The sequence below is a fragment of the Agelaius phoeniceus genome, chromosome 3 (assembly GCF_051311805.1).
Source record: "Agelaius phoeniceus isolate bAgePho1 chromosome 3, bAgePho1.hap1, whole genome shotgun sequence".
In the NCBI taxonomy this organism is placed as follows: Eukaryota; Metazoa; Chordata; class Aves; order Passeriformes; family Icteridae; genus Agelaius; species Agelaius phoeniceus.
Window position 1 is genome coordinate 17,317,125 of NC_135267.1, and position 20,002 is coordinate 17,337,126.

Below are 20,002 nucleotides of genomic sequence, written 5' to 3' on the forward strand. Positions count from 1 at the left end.
CATTTATTTATTGTTTTAAAGGCTTTAAAACTATTTTGAGTGTTTTTTTCTTTTCATAAAAAAATAATCTGTTATTCTCATAGAGATTCTCAACCGAAGGATACTGGGTCACGCCATGAGGAATTTCACTTCAGTAGCAAGTGTGTATCTTAGCTCTCATGCAGCTACTTTACTGAACTTCTCTGTAAGGGCAAGCATTTGGTGAATGGGAGATCATTTTAGTACTATTTTGAGTGTCGCAGGGCATCTTTCAAAAATTAAAACGGAGTATCTGCCTACTACCACCAGCAGAGGTCAAAATAAAGGTCACGTGGGGACTTGCAGGAGAAAATCACTTGATTTTTGTATTTTCCAATGAGAAATTCAACATCAAGAGGAACAATACCATTATTGTCATTAAGTCATACATTTGGGTTGCTTTTTTCACCCATTTGACTGCAATTTTTCTAAAATATGTAAATTACTTCATATGTATAAGAAAACTTGTTCAATAGCACGTGAATGCCTTGTAGAGTGCCCTGGAGATACTTTGGTTTAATGTTCTGCTGTCTTGAATTTACATTTAATTATTATGGAAAAGTAGAAGAATATACCCTGAGTTCCATTAACTGAGATTTTACTTGAAAATCTTGAGAGATCTTTCAGATACATTGCTTCATACCTTTCAATAAAGTGCTAAAACTGTACAAATTTCCATTTAGTCAAAACTGAAGCATCTTACACTATTCTTCCCATGATCCCTCCATGGAATGATAAAATCATAGCAAAATGGAATATCATCAGTTGAAAGGGACCCACAAGGATCATCTAAGTCCAAATCCTGGACCTGCCCAGGACAACCCTAAGAATTGCACCACATACCTGAGTGCATTGTCCAAATGCTTCTTGACCTCTGCAACACAGTTTGGTGCTGCAATCACTTCCCTGAGGAGCCTGTTCTGATGTGCAACCACCCTCTGGGTGAAGAACCTTTTTCTAAAATCCAACCCAAACCTCCCTGACAAAACTTCAGGCCTTGTCCTCAGGTCCTGTTATTGGTTGCCACAGATGTCAGTGTCTGTCCCTTCCCACCATGAGAAAATGGTAGACTGCTATGTCTTCCCTCAAATCTGTGGGCTGAACAAGCCAAATGACCTCAGCTGCTCCTCATAGCTTCCCCTCCAGACCACTCACCAACTTCATTGCCCTCATTCAGATGCTCTCTAATAGTTTAATGTCTTTCTTATATTGGGATTCCCAAAGCTGCCCCCAGCACTCGAGGTGAGGCTGCCCGAGTGCAGAGCAGAGCAGGACAATGCCCTCCCTTGCCCAGCTGGTGATGCTGTGCCTGATGCACCCAGGACAGGGTTGGCTCTCCTGGCTGTCAGGGCACTGCTGGCTCACATTCATCCTGCCATCGACCAGGACCCCCAGGTCCCTTTCCAGCATCTCATTCCCCTCTCTGTACATATGTCCAGGGTTATGCCATCCCAGGTGCAGAATCCAGCATTCATTTCTCTTGCTGAACTTCATATGGTTGGTGATTTTCCAGCCCTCTCATTAGTCAAGGTCTCTCTTGCAGGGCCTTTCCACATTTAAGGGAGCCAACAGCTAGTCCCAATTTAGTATTGTTGGCAAAATTAGTATACTTTAGAGCCCTATGTCCAGATTGTTTATGAACACATTGAAGAAAATTTGTTCTAAGATGGAGCCTTGCAGAACTCCTTCCTGAACATAAAGGGCCTCCTCTTGAAGAAAAAAGCCATAATCTCTCTTTATGAAATCTCAGCTCTGAGCATTTCCTGATCAAAAGAGGCAAACTAAGGCAAACTGTTAGATGTGTTCCACCTGTGATGTTAATCATGTCCTAAGCATTGAGCAGATATCATCAAATTTAAGTAGGGTTTTATTCAGTAGATAGGTTACCAAACTGGAAAGGTGGAAGGGTAGTGCTTGAGCAAGCAGGCTACCCTGCTTCTGAGAGATCAAAATGTATTTTTTCCCGTAGACCATCAATAGTGACAGTAGAAAGTGAAGGGACAAGAAGAGGATGTAGCAAAATTCCTGATTAGAGAATGTTAATTCTTGCTTTCCTTTTGCATGTTTAAAGAATGCATTTTCTTTATTTTGTGATTAAGTAGATGACACCAAACAGAGAATAACATGTAATTTCAGTTAATAGCAAAAATCCAGATTTTTTTGTAGCTCAACAGATTGTATTTATCTCTATACTCTAATTAAAAAGTTAAACACTAGCATTTTGTTGCTACCTCAACCACAAGATTATGCAGCTTGAAAAACAATAGTTAAGGGATATCCTAGTGGTTGATATTTCCAAGCATGACATGAAGCATATGTTCCCAGGATTTCAGTCTCCTTGAACCATCATTGGCTGCAGTATGAGCACATTCAGAGAGATAACTATATATTCTGTAATGCTTGATGTTCCTTGTGTGCAGTAAACTGTTGGTAAAATACAGATTTGTCAAGAGCTATCACAGCAACTTAGAAAGTTATGTTCAGTGTGGAGTATTTTTTATTGCTGCCAAGTCCTATAGAGGAATTTCAACTCTCTTCCCTGTTACTATTCTTCTCTAACAAAGAAAATATTTTTATAATTTTTCCTTCTAATTTTTTCCCCAATTTCATGACATTTATATATGAACAGGCACATTTTGATGAGAGAAATTTTACTTTTACAGAGTACATGTTTTTGATTAATTTTCAATATGTTGCTTTGATGAGATTTCCTGGACATATAGATCACATCAGATCTTAATTAATTTCACATTTCAAAAATAACATAGAAAAGGGCAACTAAAGCAAAGGTTTAGTTTTTGGTTTTGGTTTTGGTTTTGAAGGTCAAGGATAAAGAATGCTTCAGAATTGCCATAACACATTGCCCAGCTCACCCAACAGCCCTACTAGAATAATCAGAGAAAGATGCAGAAAATTCTGAAACACACAAGGAATGACTTGTCCAATGGAAAAAAATTATTTCTCTCTACTGTCTGCTTGTGGTTAATTTATATCTTAGAGCTTATGGGTTTATATTAATCTAAAATATTTTATCCTCTACTATATAATTATTATTTTTCTTACTTTCTGTATAGAGTTTCTATATGTAACAATACTCCTCCAGATGCCAGTATTATCATGTGGTAAGGAATTACATCAATTATGTGTCATGTAAAATTATATATTTTTTTCAGTTTTAAATGTCCTGCCCTTGACTTTCATTGATTGTTTGTAATCCCAGTCTACCTTGTCAGCAATATTTTTATACAATGTGACATACATATAATAGCCTTTTTCTGGTGTATCATCTTAAAATATAGTCTGACTCTTGTTTTCTTTTGTTCCTATACTCTAGTAGAGCTCTTGGTGACCACTATTCATATCAGTGTTGGGATCCTACTACTAAAAAGCCTTGAAAAGTCCAAAGTAGCTACGAGTTTGCCAAACATAGGCAAGGGAAATAATAATATCTATCTCATTTTTCATTATCAAGTTAGGTGGCAGATAAGTTGTAAAAATGATAAACAAGTGTTTTCTTGGGTTTTTTTCTAGATTTGTCTTGTTTTTTCTTATAAGTCTAACTGAACAAGAATAGCTTCATCTTCAATCACATAACTTTTCTTTTTCTGAGACATTCTAAAATTCAAAGGTCATCTGCCTTGAGGTTCTGTGTCCAAACAAGGTCTACATTTCAATGAAGGCAGAACATAATAACGAAAGGATTTAAGAGTACAACAGACTTCCTGCAGAAGCTGGTAACCTAGCTCCAATTCAATCTCTTATCTATACTTCCCTGCTGTTTGAATAGCATGACAACAGTGGAATTAGTGTTTAGATTTATGGAGTAGGATTTTCATATAGGAGGTGAATCCAAGTTTCTTTATGATTGTTATCTTATTTTAGGATGCTACATATAATTCTTGGAACAGAGATAAAATTTGAATGCCAACAGTTTTTTTTTCTTCCTTTTTGAAACAGACAAATACAGTTCTAAATAACATAGAATAAAAGGGGGTTTTTTTCTATCAGTATAGTAGAACTTGTGTTGATGACTTCTAGGGTATATTAATTCTTATCATCAATGAAGATCAGTTAACATAGGTTTGTATATTCAAGCTAGGTGGAATCTATTTGCTACTTGATTATTGCTATGGTAACTACTTATTGCTGAAAAGTAAGAAAACTGTGGACTCTGTCAAAAAAGTAATGGCTTATTTAGGATAACATGATATATTTTTATTAGAATATACTGTTAAATGTGGGGTTTGAATGAAGATAAATGATTTTGTTCATATTGTTTCTTAATCTGAAGAAACCAAAATAGTGAGAGCAGATTATAACACTAACTGAATTCATAGATGAGTCACAAGTAATTGTTTGTCACCCAAACATACAGATTAATTTCAGAATACCTAATTAAATTATTAAATAATTTTCCAGATAGTTAAGAAAAAATAAATGTATTGTTAAAGAAAAATTTTTTAAAAATCTATTTTACTGCATCTGTTATTTTATTTTCATTCCCTTCACTTTAATTTTTCATAGCATAAAACTAATATCTTTAATGGTTTAGTCCATTGGAAGACACAGTCTATCAGGATTACAAAGCAGATGCTGACAAACAATATCAATAGCAACAAAGCTGCATGGCTCTGAACATAAAAGAAATCTGTATGCAATCATACATAAATAATTACTCATTAAATACATTTTATAAAGAATAAAAGATTTTAATTTGAACATCATCTAGTCATACAAAAATGAAAATATTGTCAAGACTTATACTTCTTTCTACAGATTTTGGAACCTAAAATACCTATTGCTCTTTCTTTTGTATGTAGAACATCCTGCATTTAAAGGCAGAAAGCAATGGGGCAATTATTTTTGCTTCACAGGGCATGTGATGCTCAACATTTGGGCATATTCTGCCTTTCCTATTTTTCATCTTTTTTTGTTTTGTTTTGTTTTGTTTTGTTTTGTTTTGTTTTGTTTTGTTTTGTTTCTATGAAAAGCAAATGGTTCTTTCACAGATCAGCATATATTTCTTCAATCTGACTGTTAGGATCACTGATAATTTTCTGATAAAACATACCTTTGATATCATTGCATCCCTATAGAGGTGTTCTGCTTTATAAAAAAAGAGAAATATTAAACCTTGACTGAATTAATATCACAGACCTGGGCTGTCTGCTATAGATAATTACCTATGTGAATACTAAATTCACAAAAATTAAAACTGTGATTCTCTCCCTCTTGGCCCTTCTAAAAATATGCAAATTGCTGTGGGTACATTTTTTAGACATTAAAGCAACACAAATTCCAACAAATTGCTATATAGTAGAAAGACTCATACAGACACATACTTTTAACCCATTGTAAAAAATATACTTTCAGTGAAAGCAAACAATAAACCTCTAATTTTTCCTATTTGCAGAGGCACATCATAATTACTATGGAGTAGCTGAAACAGTGTAAATTGGCACCCTTAGTCAGTGTGAGTTACTAATTTACTGTGCCCTGAAACTAAGACTGGGCAGGTGGCTACAAAAATGTCAACACAGTAAAGTATTTAAAAAATGCTTTCTAAATCAGTATACTTCAAAGTTGGGTACTATTATTACTGAAAGATTATATGTTACTAAAACTAAAACACCATGACCCTTGAATGTGAAATCAAAGGAAATTGAAAAAGTGATACGCTGCAAGATATGGTGTTAACTAAAGTAACAATAAAACTGACAGAGCTGCTAATCTGGCGTCCTCAGTAATATACAGTTTCTCTACCAGCTAACAAAACCATGGGGAAATGAGAAGAATCTTGAGAGGGTTCCAACTGCAGTTCGAAATGTAAAGAAAATGAGAAAGAATTTATTTAGAGACCACATGCTGTCTGAAAAGAACTGTACTGCCACAGTTCTTGAGTTAAAATAAGGCATGTTAGAAATATTGCTATCATAGAGATCAGACTGACTTACAGAGACGTGGGGCAGAAAGACAACACTCTTGTGAAGAGCCCAGGACTGTATAATGAGCTAATGAGTTTACTTTGTTAATGATTACTGTTGCCTAAAAAACTTCCAAGAGCTTTGCACCCAGGAAGACTGTCCTTGAAATGGTCTCATCTTCTCAGGGTAACAAAACAAACATACTGGATTTTTCTCAGTTTTAAGCATATTTAGATTTTTATTTATAAATTAGTCATCCACCTTTGTCTACTGAAATAAATTAGTATTTCTTCATGAAAGTAATCTGAAAAGTGTCATCCTGCAATGAGCAATCTTGTTATGGACCACATATCTGAAGAAAGAGGCACTGGTATATTCATGATGGGTTATCAAATTCAATGGCTTAAAGCACCCTAATTATCCCCTTTTTAGAATACTGAGAGGGCAAAAGTCTAGATCTATGGTAAGGTCATACAACTTTATTTATTACAGTATAGAGTACAGTGAACTGTACTCTTACGAAATCTAAAGACAACCTCCTACTGACTAGTTTTTGTCTTCTTACTTGCTGAAAAACTATTCTGGTATATACTGCTAAGGATTATTCATCACAAAACAAACTTTCAAACTACACTTAGGATGGAAAGTTCACATTTGATACTAGAAATAAGATTTGCACATATCTTTAAAAGAAAAAATAATGAAACCTTGATTTATCAATTTACTTATGTATTCATTTCAAGAATTAAAATGATGTGCAAACTGAGAGACATAGCTACAGTCCTCACCATGAGATCAGTCCCCTCCTTTTCAAAAATTTCAGGAATGGTGTTTCTACATCTATTATCTAATGCTGACTCTTAGTTTATAAACTTCAAGTATAAACACATGGTGTATATATCTTTGTGTACTTTAAAGCATCTTGTATTTTTAAACACTGTGACTTTGCAGGCAGTTCCAGGATGGGAATTCCCTTTCAAATTCAGTTGAAAGTTACCTTTCAAATGTACCTTTTAAATTTGAAAGTTACTTTTCAAATTTAACTGAGAAAAGCTCCATCATCTCCTTTCCTTATAATTGCTGCCAGAATAAATTGTACACCCAATTGAGAAGTATATATGGTGCAGACTTGTCTATAGCTTCCATATTGATTAGCATAAGTAAAGGAAGTGAGAGTTCCTATCCTGTGGATCAAGTTGTTGATGCCTGAGCCAAATTTTGTCCGTGATGACACATACTTAAAATCTCACAGGCCCAGGGCTTGAAATGATCTATGGGAAGGCAATGCCAAGAATGCAGAACATTGAATTAACTTATACTAGTCAATGTTTTGAGAAAACAAAACATACTTTTTAAATAATTGAAATACCTTTAATTATTTTCTGTTCAGAAAGAAAAGTAGCTTCTATAGCAGAGATAATATTCACAAAGTTTTACAGGCTTTAAGTTTACTTAGAAAGACTGAAGATTGAGTTATAGATTCACAGTTTAGATATATAGAACAGACTGAGATAGGTATTTCCCATATAAGAAGAAATGTTGGACTGTCAGGCTATAGACTTCAAATTTTGAAGGACCTAGGTAAGCAGATAAGATAGAAGTGGTCTCCAATAATTTTAGGAATCACTACCTTAGTGTAGGCCTGAGGCAGTAGGTGAAGTTTAGTTACTTGAACAATAGAAAGCCATTGCACAAACCAATTTTTTATGGAAATATTAAAACCTATCACACAAATATAATCAGACTTATGCAGAATCACATTTATTCCATATGCCTCTTTCAGCTGTAGAAGATGTTAAAGAAAAGAAAGCAAAAAAATATTAAAGCCAAAACAAAACCTCTCAGGAAGACTTGATGCACTACTGATTTTCTTCTTTAAATATTTTACAGGTTTTCCCTATTTTAAGGAATCATCTTGCATAATTGGAATTACTGCCTCCATAGTTATGTTGTGGGTTTTTATCTTTCCCTTAAAGCTCTAACAAAACAGTATTTGGGGTTTGTTCAGCAGTTGCCTGCGGAAAGCTAATTGTTCCAGGACACGTGAACTAGGTACTGTTTCCAGGAGAGCTGACCTTCAAAAAAACTACAATTTTTTTTGAGATGCACTGTGTTATTTCTTTCCATTTCATTGGATTATATTTTAAATGCCTTACAAAGTTTTTCACTAATTACACCAGTAGTTTCAGAGTTAAACATTAAAAGTCCACAGATATGCAAGTTTTCTATATTATCAGTATGGATGAAGGTGAGCTTATCAGCATCCAAACCTTTCATCTGTCTGCACAAGGTAAGTGTTGTCAAGGGAAATCGAGAGTGATATGCCACTCATGTATTATGGAATAGCTGACAGGCACCATTTAACAACTTCCAGATGAGATCAAGCTTGCCATTTGTTATAGACAGTGGAGATATACCAAAACACCAAGAGGCACACAGCTGAAGCTATATTCTTTGATGTGGGGTGATTTTTCCCAAAAGCAAAAAACAAAAGAGTTGTTACTGATTTTCAGAATTATTTTTCCTTACTTTAAGTTAGAATTCTTGTCTTGTGTTCCTGTATAACATACTAAGAAGAGATGACTCTGTTCCAGTTATGGATTTCAAGGTATTTAGTTGTCGCCAGATTCTTTTATTGGCATTTAAGAAGTTTGGAAGTGCAACGTATCCAGACATCAATTTTATTTTAGGGTATTTTAATATGTGTTTGAAACAGTGCTGGTAAACAGCATAATTCACTCAGAGAATCTGAGATATAATAACCCTGTTAATTGCATTCCCCCAAAGCTGCTAGTAATAAAGTGTCTTTCCTCTAGCTGGGTTCTTGAAGATTTTCATAAGGTTTGTCACACCAGATGAGGACATTTACACCTTAACCATGTAGCTTTCATTTATAATCAGTTATCACATTTAGAGTGTAATTCAATATTAAGATGTCTTAAAGATATTCAAAGAAATTTTTTGGTCATCATTTTACTGTCAATTTTGATTGAAATGGGACAAGATGTTCTACAATTATATGGCCCTGCCATAAAAAGGGATATAGAAACACAGAGATGCTGCAAAGAGGACAGCAGTTTCATCTGCTCAATAATCAGGATTAAACAAAAAAAATCCTTCTCTGTAAATATTATTTTACAATTTTGTGATATTCTGACAACATATTTTACATATATTCTTTAAATATATAGGAATTACTTTGCAAGGTTCAAAAATTTCTGTATTTTTACTCTTTGATTAAAGCTATATATTATTAAATATCAAGTCAGCACACAAAACTTATATGGAAATGACATCTTTTATATAATACAAACCATTATATTGGTTTGTATTATATAAAAGAGAAGGAGAGGTTATTCACTTTATTTTTCTAATATCTTCCAAGTCTTTATGTTGGAGCAATTTCAATGCTGATTCCCCAATTTCTTTGCATGTTACGTAAATGGACTCTTAATGATTCATTGTATTGCCATTGAATAGGAATTAACTAGGGAGAGGCAAAGTGTAAATATATTTGTGTTAATGTATTATCTGTTAATGTGTAATGCTGTTGAGTTTTGTTTTATTGTATAAGAATAAATTTTTTAGCAACCTCAGGAAAATACATATGCCATATCTTAAATGCCTTGCTTAGAGCTTTCAGCATCTTACTAGTCTCTTCTAAGTGTTTTCTTGTTCTAACAATGCATTAAAGCTTCATGCCAATTGAAGAGTAAAACCCCTTTATCTGTATAGGGGTTTTGCTAGTTTTGATGAGCATTATCCTTAGATGAGTTCCTACTAGAAATGAAGGATTTGTTCACAGTAATAGGGTTTGTTACTGAATTTCTCAATGCAGTGTAGTCTTAGCATAGAAAAGCGAAGTAGTACCAGGAAATGATCCTGGGAAGATAAGCTGTGCCAGGTTTTTGGATAAATTAGTGTGTTTGGAATGCTTTTGTCCAGTGCTGGTCACTAATCCACCCATTTGTGACTTTTGCTTTGATGCTAGTATGGTTCTATTTTGAAGAAGTGGTTTTGATGCATCTTCTCCACTTTAAATGAGAACAGAATTTATTAGCATGATTTCTGCTGTGCTGGTTTTCTGCAGTGTTAGTTGGCTTCAGTGTAAAGACATGATTGAGCGCGTTTGATTAAGCAGCACAGACATACACTGTGCATCTATGCAAGGAGGAAGTCAAAGCTATCTACTTTCCTTGACCTTCTCCCTGTGTCCATCCTACTGCATCATATTTTTCATCAAGTATTTTAGGAAGCAGTCTGAGTTCAGGCTGCTTATTAATTATGGAAAGATATGCTGTCACACCTAAGAAAGACTTTTTGGAACAAGGCACTACTCTGCTTGGCAATATGCATGCAACTTGTTTTGATTCAATGCAATGTTGAAGAAAGTTAAGCAATTATTTCATTTCACCTCTATGGATGGAATTCTACTGACAACTCAAAATTTACAATACCAAGATATGCATTTAGATCTTTCATCTAAGTAGGGGAAAAAAACCCATTGGTATGTGGGTACGTTCACCTCAAAGTTCTTGACGAAATAACCCTATAATAGCAAATTCAGAACCACCACATTGAAGAACTCTCTTTGGCAACCAAATAAAATACAGTGGAATTAAATGTAGGTAGATTTAAAATACCATCCATCTGCAAGATCTTGATATTTAATTCTAGGTTTCTTTACTTGACTCAAATTTTGGTCCTGATCTTCTGATCATGAGATCTCTTTCTTTTCAATATACAGCTGTTGAAAATATAGGAGGGTCTGGTCCTCTTTCTTCTTTTTTTTTTTCCCCACTTCTTTTTATCCATCAGATCATTCACTTTGATACTTTTTCTCAATGTGGATATTTTGATGCTATTTTTTTACAAAGCATGCTGTGTTTGAAGCAAGGTTTCTATGGAACCCAACTGTGTCAATATATAACTCTTAATATAATTTATTACTCTTACATAGAAATATATTTCTATTGAATTAGAAAGTCTGTTTGAAAGGCCATTTGTTATACTTCCTTCTGCTCTCAACTGTGCTTTCAAATTTCTACCCAATAATTTTCTATTGAACTTTCCTACTGTATCATGTTTTCAATGCTCAAATATTACCATCCATATGCACATTTATTTTATTTGAAGTGTAGTCTCACACAGGAAAACATAAGTTTTTTTCATCCCAGATAAAGCTACGAAAGAAAACATAATGAATCTCTCTTTGTGGAAAAAAATGTTTTTCCTGCTAGAAAATTCTTGTTTTTGTAACATTCAAGGCTTTAAAGTTCATGATAAAACTAACACAAATTTTTTATTTGTTTGACTGGAAGAAAAAATTGAAATCTTTAAAGGCAGCAGATTGGGGGTTTTGTTTGGTTTTTGATATACATAATATATTTTCTGAGTGTGGTTTATCTGAAACCCTGTATAATTTATTTTTCCTTCCTTGTAGGTTCTCATCCAAGTAGATAAACATAATAACACAAATAATACTGTTTTCCCATAAAAATGAATCCATAAATTCCATCTGAGTCATACATAGAACTGAGGAAAATGAGGTGCAATAGATATAATCTCCTATGAAACAGCTTGACATGATTAGAGAATACATGCATGAATGTTGCTACTATTGATCTATTCTTTTCAACTAGTTTGTTAAGAAAATATACACATTCCAACACGGATTAGTTCTTTTTTTATTATAGACAGGAAAGGTCAATTTGCAGGCAGACTACAATAGGACAAAAAGTTTTCATGTATTTGTGGCCAGCAAAGGGTGATTGCAGATAGCAGCTACTCATACATTGAAAGTGAGATAATTGGCCCTAACTGTGCTGAATTACTGTGAATGACTACCTGGACAATGCTGCCAGCTGGGTAGAAAAAGCAGTCCTGTGCAAACACTTCTGTAGAACTGAAAGTTGTGTAAAGTATGTAATGTTGCTTTTATATTTAAAGTGGATTGTTTAATAGACATCTGAGAATAGGAATAAATTCTTAGAATATATTGATTTTTTGTTATAATTTTTCATGTGGTTCTGCCATGGTGAATACTCTTTATGTCCCTCCAAGACATTATGGAAGAACAGTCTTTTTTTTTTTTTCTCTACATTGTAGAAAATTACTTTTATGTTTTTCTTTGTCCTGTTAACTTAAAGGATTTATGATTTCTTCATAAATCTCTGTTACCTGATTTTTTTCCATCTGCAGTTGAAATCTACAAGCACAGCTGGAAAAAAATTAAGTGTTTTTTTCCACTACTGTGGAATTTGTAGTGCTGCCTAGTACCAAAGAAAGTGTACATGTTTTATAAAAAAAAAAATGTTGAAAATATCAACCCATACTATACGTTACTCTAATTGAATTCATACATTGCAATTTATTTTTTTTATATAATGTTAGTTATAACATCAGGTTCCAGAGGAATGTTGCATAGGTTGATCTGATCTACTGACTGAGGAAAGTCACTGACTGTCACATAAATACAAAGCACTGCATGTCAAAAACTAATACTGTTCTGTTTTATAAGAAATTTATGTAATTTGATACATATTATATCCATTAATTTGATGTTGACTGTCATGGATTTCAGCAAGAATAGAATCAGCAGCCAGCAGTGAAACCTAGCAACATATCTAGTCAGAGGCCTATCACTGCTGATGTCCCCCAGGGTTCAATATCAAGCCCAGTATTGTTAAAGTTATTCATCAGTGACTTGGATGAAGGGGCAGATGCCTCCTCAGCAGGTTTGCTGATGACACAAAGCTGGGAGGAGTGGCTGATACTCCAGAGGGCTGTGCAGCCCTTCAGAGGGACCAGTACAGGCTGGAGAGACGGGCAAAGAACACTCTGAAACTCAACAAAGGAAAGTGCAGAGTCCTGCACCTGGGGAGAAATAATCCTAGGTAGGCATGTCCCTGATGGTATCCTGGGGTGCATTGGGAAGAGCATTGTCAGCAGGGTGAGGGAGATTTTGCCATTCAGCCTGGCATAGCCACATTTGGAGTGCTGTGTTCAGTTCTGGGCTCCTCAGTACAAGAGGGATATGGAGATCCTGGAGCAGGTCGAGGGGAGGACAACAAAGATGATTAAGGGATTGGAGCCTCTAGGTTACAAAGAAAAACTAAAGGGAGCAAGGTCTGTTCAGCCTTGAGGAGAGATTGCTGAGAGGGGGCCTCACCAATGTCTATAAGCATCTGAAGGGAGGATATCAAGAGGACAGACTGAGGTTCCTTTTGGTCGTGCCAATCAATGAGTTGTAGGAAGGCTGCTGGCAGAAGGACTGCAGACTCTGTCATCTGCTGCCACCCTCCATCCCCTCCTGTTTCTCTGAAATGCAGCTACAGGACATGGTGCTGCAGAAAAGTGGTGAAACATGATACCAACATGATGCTGAAGGACAGGGCCAGTGGGGCAGGCTGTTGCAGGCAATGGAGCTGAGGCAGGGAGCCTTAATCCAGCTGAGCCAAAAGGAGTGCAGTGAAGAGGTAGCAAAATGGCAGCACCATGCAGGACTGACCCCCAGCACTCTGGAGCATTCTGAAGTGTTGCTGGAAGCACCAGCACAGAACTGAGCCCATCACAGTGTGTCTCAGATGATCTTGCTTTTGGGAATGTGTTGTTTTTCTCTGCTTTAGGGACAGGAAACACTAGCCACAGGAGTCCCTCCCCAAGACCTTGTCTTTGTGCTGGCAGACATGCAGAACTAAGTCAAAGCATTGAACCATTGAACACCTTTTTGTGTGTAAAGCACCTTCTCTTTTGTTAATAATATTTTTGTTGTTACTGTGCCTATCTCATCCCACTGCTGTTTGCTTTCAGTAAGTTAACTTCACCCCTAATCTCTGCCTTTGTCCCTCTCCTACCACAAGAGGTGGGAGAAAGGAAATGGCCTTTTTGGAGTATATTTTCCATCTGGTGTTAAACCACCATGGTATGACCACTACATGTTTTGGTTTGTCCACAAACAGGTTAAGTTGGAGACTGAAGGTTACTGTGAAGGCAACTGGTGCTGTTCTAAACAAGTGTTTTAAATTCTCTTCCCTTATGCAGATGTCAGAAGAGCTGGGTGGGGATGTCAAACAGAGATTTCATGTCTTGTGGCCTGACTAATAATAATAAAAAAAAAGGAACCCTGTTGTCAAAGCTGGTGTTCCACATGTTTCCATGGTAACTAGAGCATTCACTGACATCAAGCTTTCTATTTTGTTATCTTTTAAAATTCATTTTTATTGTTAGTATATTTCCCATGTTTTGACTTAGAAGTGATAAGTTGTAGCATTTAGCAAATTCTATGTTGGGTGTCTCAACAGACCAACTTGAAAGGAACAGTTATTTAATTTCCCAGGAGTAGTTTAGTCATTTAACAAATAACAGGGAGAAAAAAGGTATGATTTCTTAAAAAAACACAGCTCTGGAATAATTACAATATTACAAAATAGTTAGACCACTCATTCTGGGATTCCTATGTTTGCAGTGTCTCAGGGTTGAAACATTTGATCAAAAGGCCAAACACATTATGGCACTATTACTGGTAACTGGATGATGGGAAAAAATAAAGCTCCCAATCTTCATATGTGCAAAGAATCTGCCATTGTTACCTTCTGTTGTTAGTACAAACAAAAAACTGTCACTGCCTATGAATGCAGTACATTTTTTTATCTGTTTCTTAGTGCGTTTCAGGATGTCTAACATTTAACCTTGAAAGCTTCAGATACCAGAGAGGAGCCTTTTTTATCATCTTTTTACCATGTGCTGAAATTTGAGAATGTTGATGAACTTTTTCTTTAATATTCCTGATTTTTTAGAGGATACATTCACATTGATCACATAAGGGGAATTGTGAGACAGAAGGCTGATATGACTTCTAGGACTAATTCAGAGATGATGGCAGTAAATCTCCATAGAGACAGTGGCTTCTTTTGTTCCAAAATTACTTCACCAGTTCCTATAAAGCATAACTCCCATCTTTGATCTTTCCTGATCTTCCTTTGTCTATACAATACCTTTTATGAGTGCTTTACTCAGCTGTGTTCCCTCTCATTCTGCAGGGATAAAAAATGTTAACAGGTGTTCTGATATCCTATGACATTGGGCATTACTGTTAGGTATTGCAATGCTGAATTTTAATTAATTTCTGAATCTAGATTAGAGTTTTTTTTTATATGATCTCCAAGGGCTTATTCAGTGATAAAAATATTCAGAAACGTAGAAAATATTTAATAGAAAAATAAAACTTCCATTGATAAATGGCAGATCCAGTGATAACCAAGCTTTCATTGTATATTTTATTTTTGGTATTAGATTTTTCCTATGCCACTTAAAAAACACTTTATTTCTCCTCCACTATGTACTCAAATATAACTGCTTTCCAAAGAGGCCAGATACGGGTGTTTTTTGTGTGAGCTGTGCATCCAATCAAGTCAGTCATGTTTTTCTTCTACACAGAATATATTATGATAGCCACTAGAATATATTATGATAGGTTTATTTACATGAAATGAACCAGTGTTCATCTGTTTTCACTCATGCTTTCTTCTTGAGAAATAGTACTTTTAAAATGGCTATGCCAGTGTTTACACAAAAAAGCCTGAAACCTGAATATACATGAAACCACAATGACCATGTCAGGGTACAAACCACTATTGTTATCATCATCATCATTACCATTATTATTACCACTACTATTGCTGTTATTTTCTATTCAGGCCAAATATTGCTATCAGATCATGTATGTGATGATATTGTGATTTCTGAAGATTCCTTCAAATTAGAAACATGCAACTTCCTTGAAAGTTGGGTTGACAGCTTTTTATATTTGTCTTATAAGTTCCTACTTCAGGAAACTTGCTACAGTCACAGAATGCTCTGTCTCTCTCTCTACATGTATATATGTATTCAGTGAAGTATATAACAACATATGTATGGATATATTTATGTGGTAACTATAAGCCTTTTTCCTCTTGGATATATGAAACTAATCTTGTTTCTGTAATTGAGACATGACACCCATCTAACAGTCAATGAAAAAGGCAAAATATTAAAAATATTGGTTAAGAATAAGGAAACTTAAAATTTCTACAAATATAATATTGTATAGAAACAGGGACTTTACAATTGTATGTGTTTATTTTCCAATTTCTCTGCCCAAACTCTTGTAGAGAATTTATTATTATCATAACAGAAAGTCAGATAGATTGCCATCTTTTTCTGTATCAGTTGCTGGCTTCTTTTAGAACTGATCATTAGTTTAACTTGTATCAGGCACAATGTTTCATAGTTTGGAAGACTTACAGGTTTTATGAATTTTAAGCAGGACATGACTTCAAAGTTTTCCTTTGAGGGAAATTGATAATAATATAATTGAGTGACTTTCTTTATGCAGTTTAATCATGCATTATCTGTTAGCTTCTTAAATTTAAACGAATCAGTCACATTTAAGCTTTTTTAGTGGCTTTATTCCTTTAAAATCAGGTGCTTCTAAAAATATATTCTCCTATTTTGCTATTGGAGACTTTTAAAATCTGTTTTTAAGTTTTATTAATAACTTCAGAGTGAGGAGCATTGCTAATGTTCTGATAGCAATATAAGAGAAGGGAGCACTTTTTGATATGGAATTATCACTTCTTAAATATACTGCTTAAAGAAAAAACATATAACTGCAAAGAATGAGGAGAAAGAGCAGAAGAAGGGGAAATATAGGAGTTGAACATCATAATGACATTGTAAATGATGAAAAGAGAAAGGGATAGCTAAACTAAACACATGACTGAATATTCAGGTGTTCTGTTTTAACCAAATAAATAAGCGTAGTAAATGAAACAAATTAGGCAACATCAATGGGTTCTTAAAGAAAAAAGAAAAAAAAATTGCCATAGAAGGCCAAGGTGACTTCAATTAGAAAAGAAGTAAAGATGGTTTTACTTGTTGTTGCAGAAAATGCTATTCCCCACTCTGAAACAGTGAGTCAGTTAACAAGAGAATGGATAAGATATACTACATGTAGTCTGCTTTTGTGACTTCATTCCAAGAGATCATACATAATCGAGTAGGTTTCTGTAGGAATTCTTTGTCAACTGGGTTCTGTTGTTCAGCAAAGATGGGGCAGAATTAAAAGTGCAGTTGCTTTTTATAGTGTATTGAGGAAGATTCCCTTCATTTAATGTTTTCTCTGGACTTTCTATTCAAGTCTGAAATAAAGTGAGCTCAGAAACTTTTCATGTAGAGAAGTTATTATTCAGTGTGCCTTTTCAAAGCATCAGTGAACTCATTCTTTCCCTTCCTTCCTGTTTCTTCCTTTCATTCTTTTTCCTTCTTTCTTTGAGAATTTTTATTATTCTCCATTTTTTAATGCCTGTTTCTTGTCAGAAACCTGTGGTAGGTAGCACCTAAGTGCTGGGCATTCAAAATGCTCTAAATTTGTCTTTGTTCTAAGTAGATAGTGCTTTTTAAAAAAGAAAATTAACTTCGAGTGTTTTTTCATTACTTTTCCTTCTTTTCTTAAATTTCAGGAAGACAAAACATTGCATCAGTAAGTCTGCCAACACATTGTTTAAGTCCTTCAACTGTTTGTCATGTGCAGCGCTGAGCGGTGTTGTGCAGTGTTGTACGGTGCTGTCATCAGTCGATGTCTGTAACAAGTTGTGATTTTTTGCTGACCTGTGTTTTGTCACAAAGGTGAAATGAACTGTATTTTATTGTGTACATACAATAATAACTTTCATCATTGACTCCATCTTTCTATATTTGTTTAACTGCAGGTAGATAGAAATTAAACTCAACAAGTTCATTTTCATCTCCCTCCAGTAAGACTATCTTAACACATAATATGCATCTGTGTCTGTTCTTTCCTAATTAACATATACCTTCAGCACAAAATATTTTGGATTAATGTAAATACGTACATTCACATATAATTATTGTGTAAAATAATTATGTATACAATATGTCTATTTGATCTGGTCAAAATAATCTCTAGTGTCAATAGTTTTCAGTTGATTATATCTTCATCTGGTTTGGAACTGTCAAATTTCTTCTTGATGTCAAAACTACTCAGATTTATCATTTACTAATTAGTACATGATCCTAAAGAAAAATTGAGGGTAGAGGTCCTTGTTTGTTTTTAAAAGAAGGATGCACTTTTGGCTCATATGGACATGTTTTGTTTGGAAACAAGTGAACTCTAGTCTGTGTAGCAATAATGTGGTAACTGCACAGCTGAGAGCAAAACAGATTGCTCTATCTCTGGCCTATTTGAATATGCAACATTCTGGTGTATCACTGTTGTCAAATCCCATTGAAGTCAATGATGCAAGTTCCTTTTTTCAAGTCAAGGGAATTTTGCATCATATAAATAATAGGCAATAGAACAACTGCCCAAGCTGCTCCCTGAGCAACAGACTGATCCTGCAATGAACAAGAGTAAAAATTGTATCATTTTTGCTCAGCAAGTACTATACCTAATCACACAATTTAACATTATGCAGAAATTTTCATTACAGGAATATTATCAGAATATTGCTAAACCTTGCTCACTGGCCCTCTTTTTGAAAAATGCTTGAGAATAGTTGACCTAAGATGGATATCAAATGGATAAATTTTGATAATTCTGAATCACTAACATATGGAAAATAAATACAGAACTAAAATGAGTTTTATCTTGGAAAAAATCAAGTAAGCTTTTTAACAGAAAAGCCTGTTGCCCTAAGACTGATGGATGTAACTGATCTTGCCATGAAGAGCACAGTTATCTGAACAATTAATGTTTATACTTTACTTTCCCAGCCTAGAACAACTCTATTTACAGTTTTCTTCAGTGATTTTATTTTTATCTTAAAAGCATTAACTTCTCTTTTCTTTCATTTGGTCTATCCAGGCTATCAACTATGCAGAGCATATTATTCATGCCACCTGCAAAGTATATCATTAAAACCCACGGCATCATCATTTGATTTTATAACCCTTCACTGAAGTTTAATTGCTTTATTTGACTAGATAAAGCCTTAGCTGAAATTCAAAGCTTCAAGAGTATTGTATTTTTTCCAAGAATGCTTATTTCCTAGGTATCAGTTAAAATACATTACAATGTTTTACCATCAGAGAGATGAATCAAACTGCCTGGATTATACAAATTGCATAATCAAAGCAGGTATATTTAGATCCATAGCACACTTCTTATGGCAAGCAGTGAATAAAATAATCCACAGGGAATACGTGAATAAAAAAATCCATCTGTGGTGTCTGAACACCAATCAGAAAAAAAATCTTTAGAAAAAAGATCAATTTTACATTAAACTAATCTGTTCTCTCTTTTTTTCATGGCATTTTGGTAAACCACTGGGGATATGGTTTTTAAGGGAGAAAAGGAAGCATAGAGACGGTGCCTCTTTGTTCAGTTTCTGTACTTGTGAATTACACTTGCCTAACTAGTGAGATAATGTACAAAATCTTTGTGTTTAGATTATTCGTATGAAGTTACAAAATAGTAATAATTTAATTTAAAATCCTTCAAATTCCAATGTGATGATATGTGAGTGGCTGTGCCCTTCAGATAGATTTTGAATCCAGAAATATTTATAGTCTCCTTTTCTTCTTTAACCTCTTGGTATCACACAGGCACATTTAAGAAATGATACCAATTTCCCTTTTCCCCCCATCCCTTTTTTTTCCTTCTAAGGAGAAGGGGCAAGAACCTTGCATTTTTCCTTGATTCCTTTTTTTTTTTTTTACCTATTCCCTATACTAACTTGTACTTCTGTATTAGATTGCACCTGCTGAAATGTTCAGTTGCAGAAATTACTTTGCTTCTGTGCTCTGTAGCATGGATGGGAAATGACTGGCCCCGCCAATCTCCCAGAATTGATACTGAGTCTGTGGGCATGTTGCCAAAGACTCTCCACTTTTCTGAGCTTTACCTTTGAAACTGGTAAAGTCATGATTTCTTGGTAACCTGGATGATGTGACAAGTTTCCACTTTGCTGAAGCTGGAACAGGCAGCAGAGTCATGCAAGGCAGGTCCATAAAGGCACAGAAAATTAACATTAGTATTGTCTTGTGTCAACATGATGAGT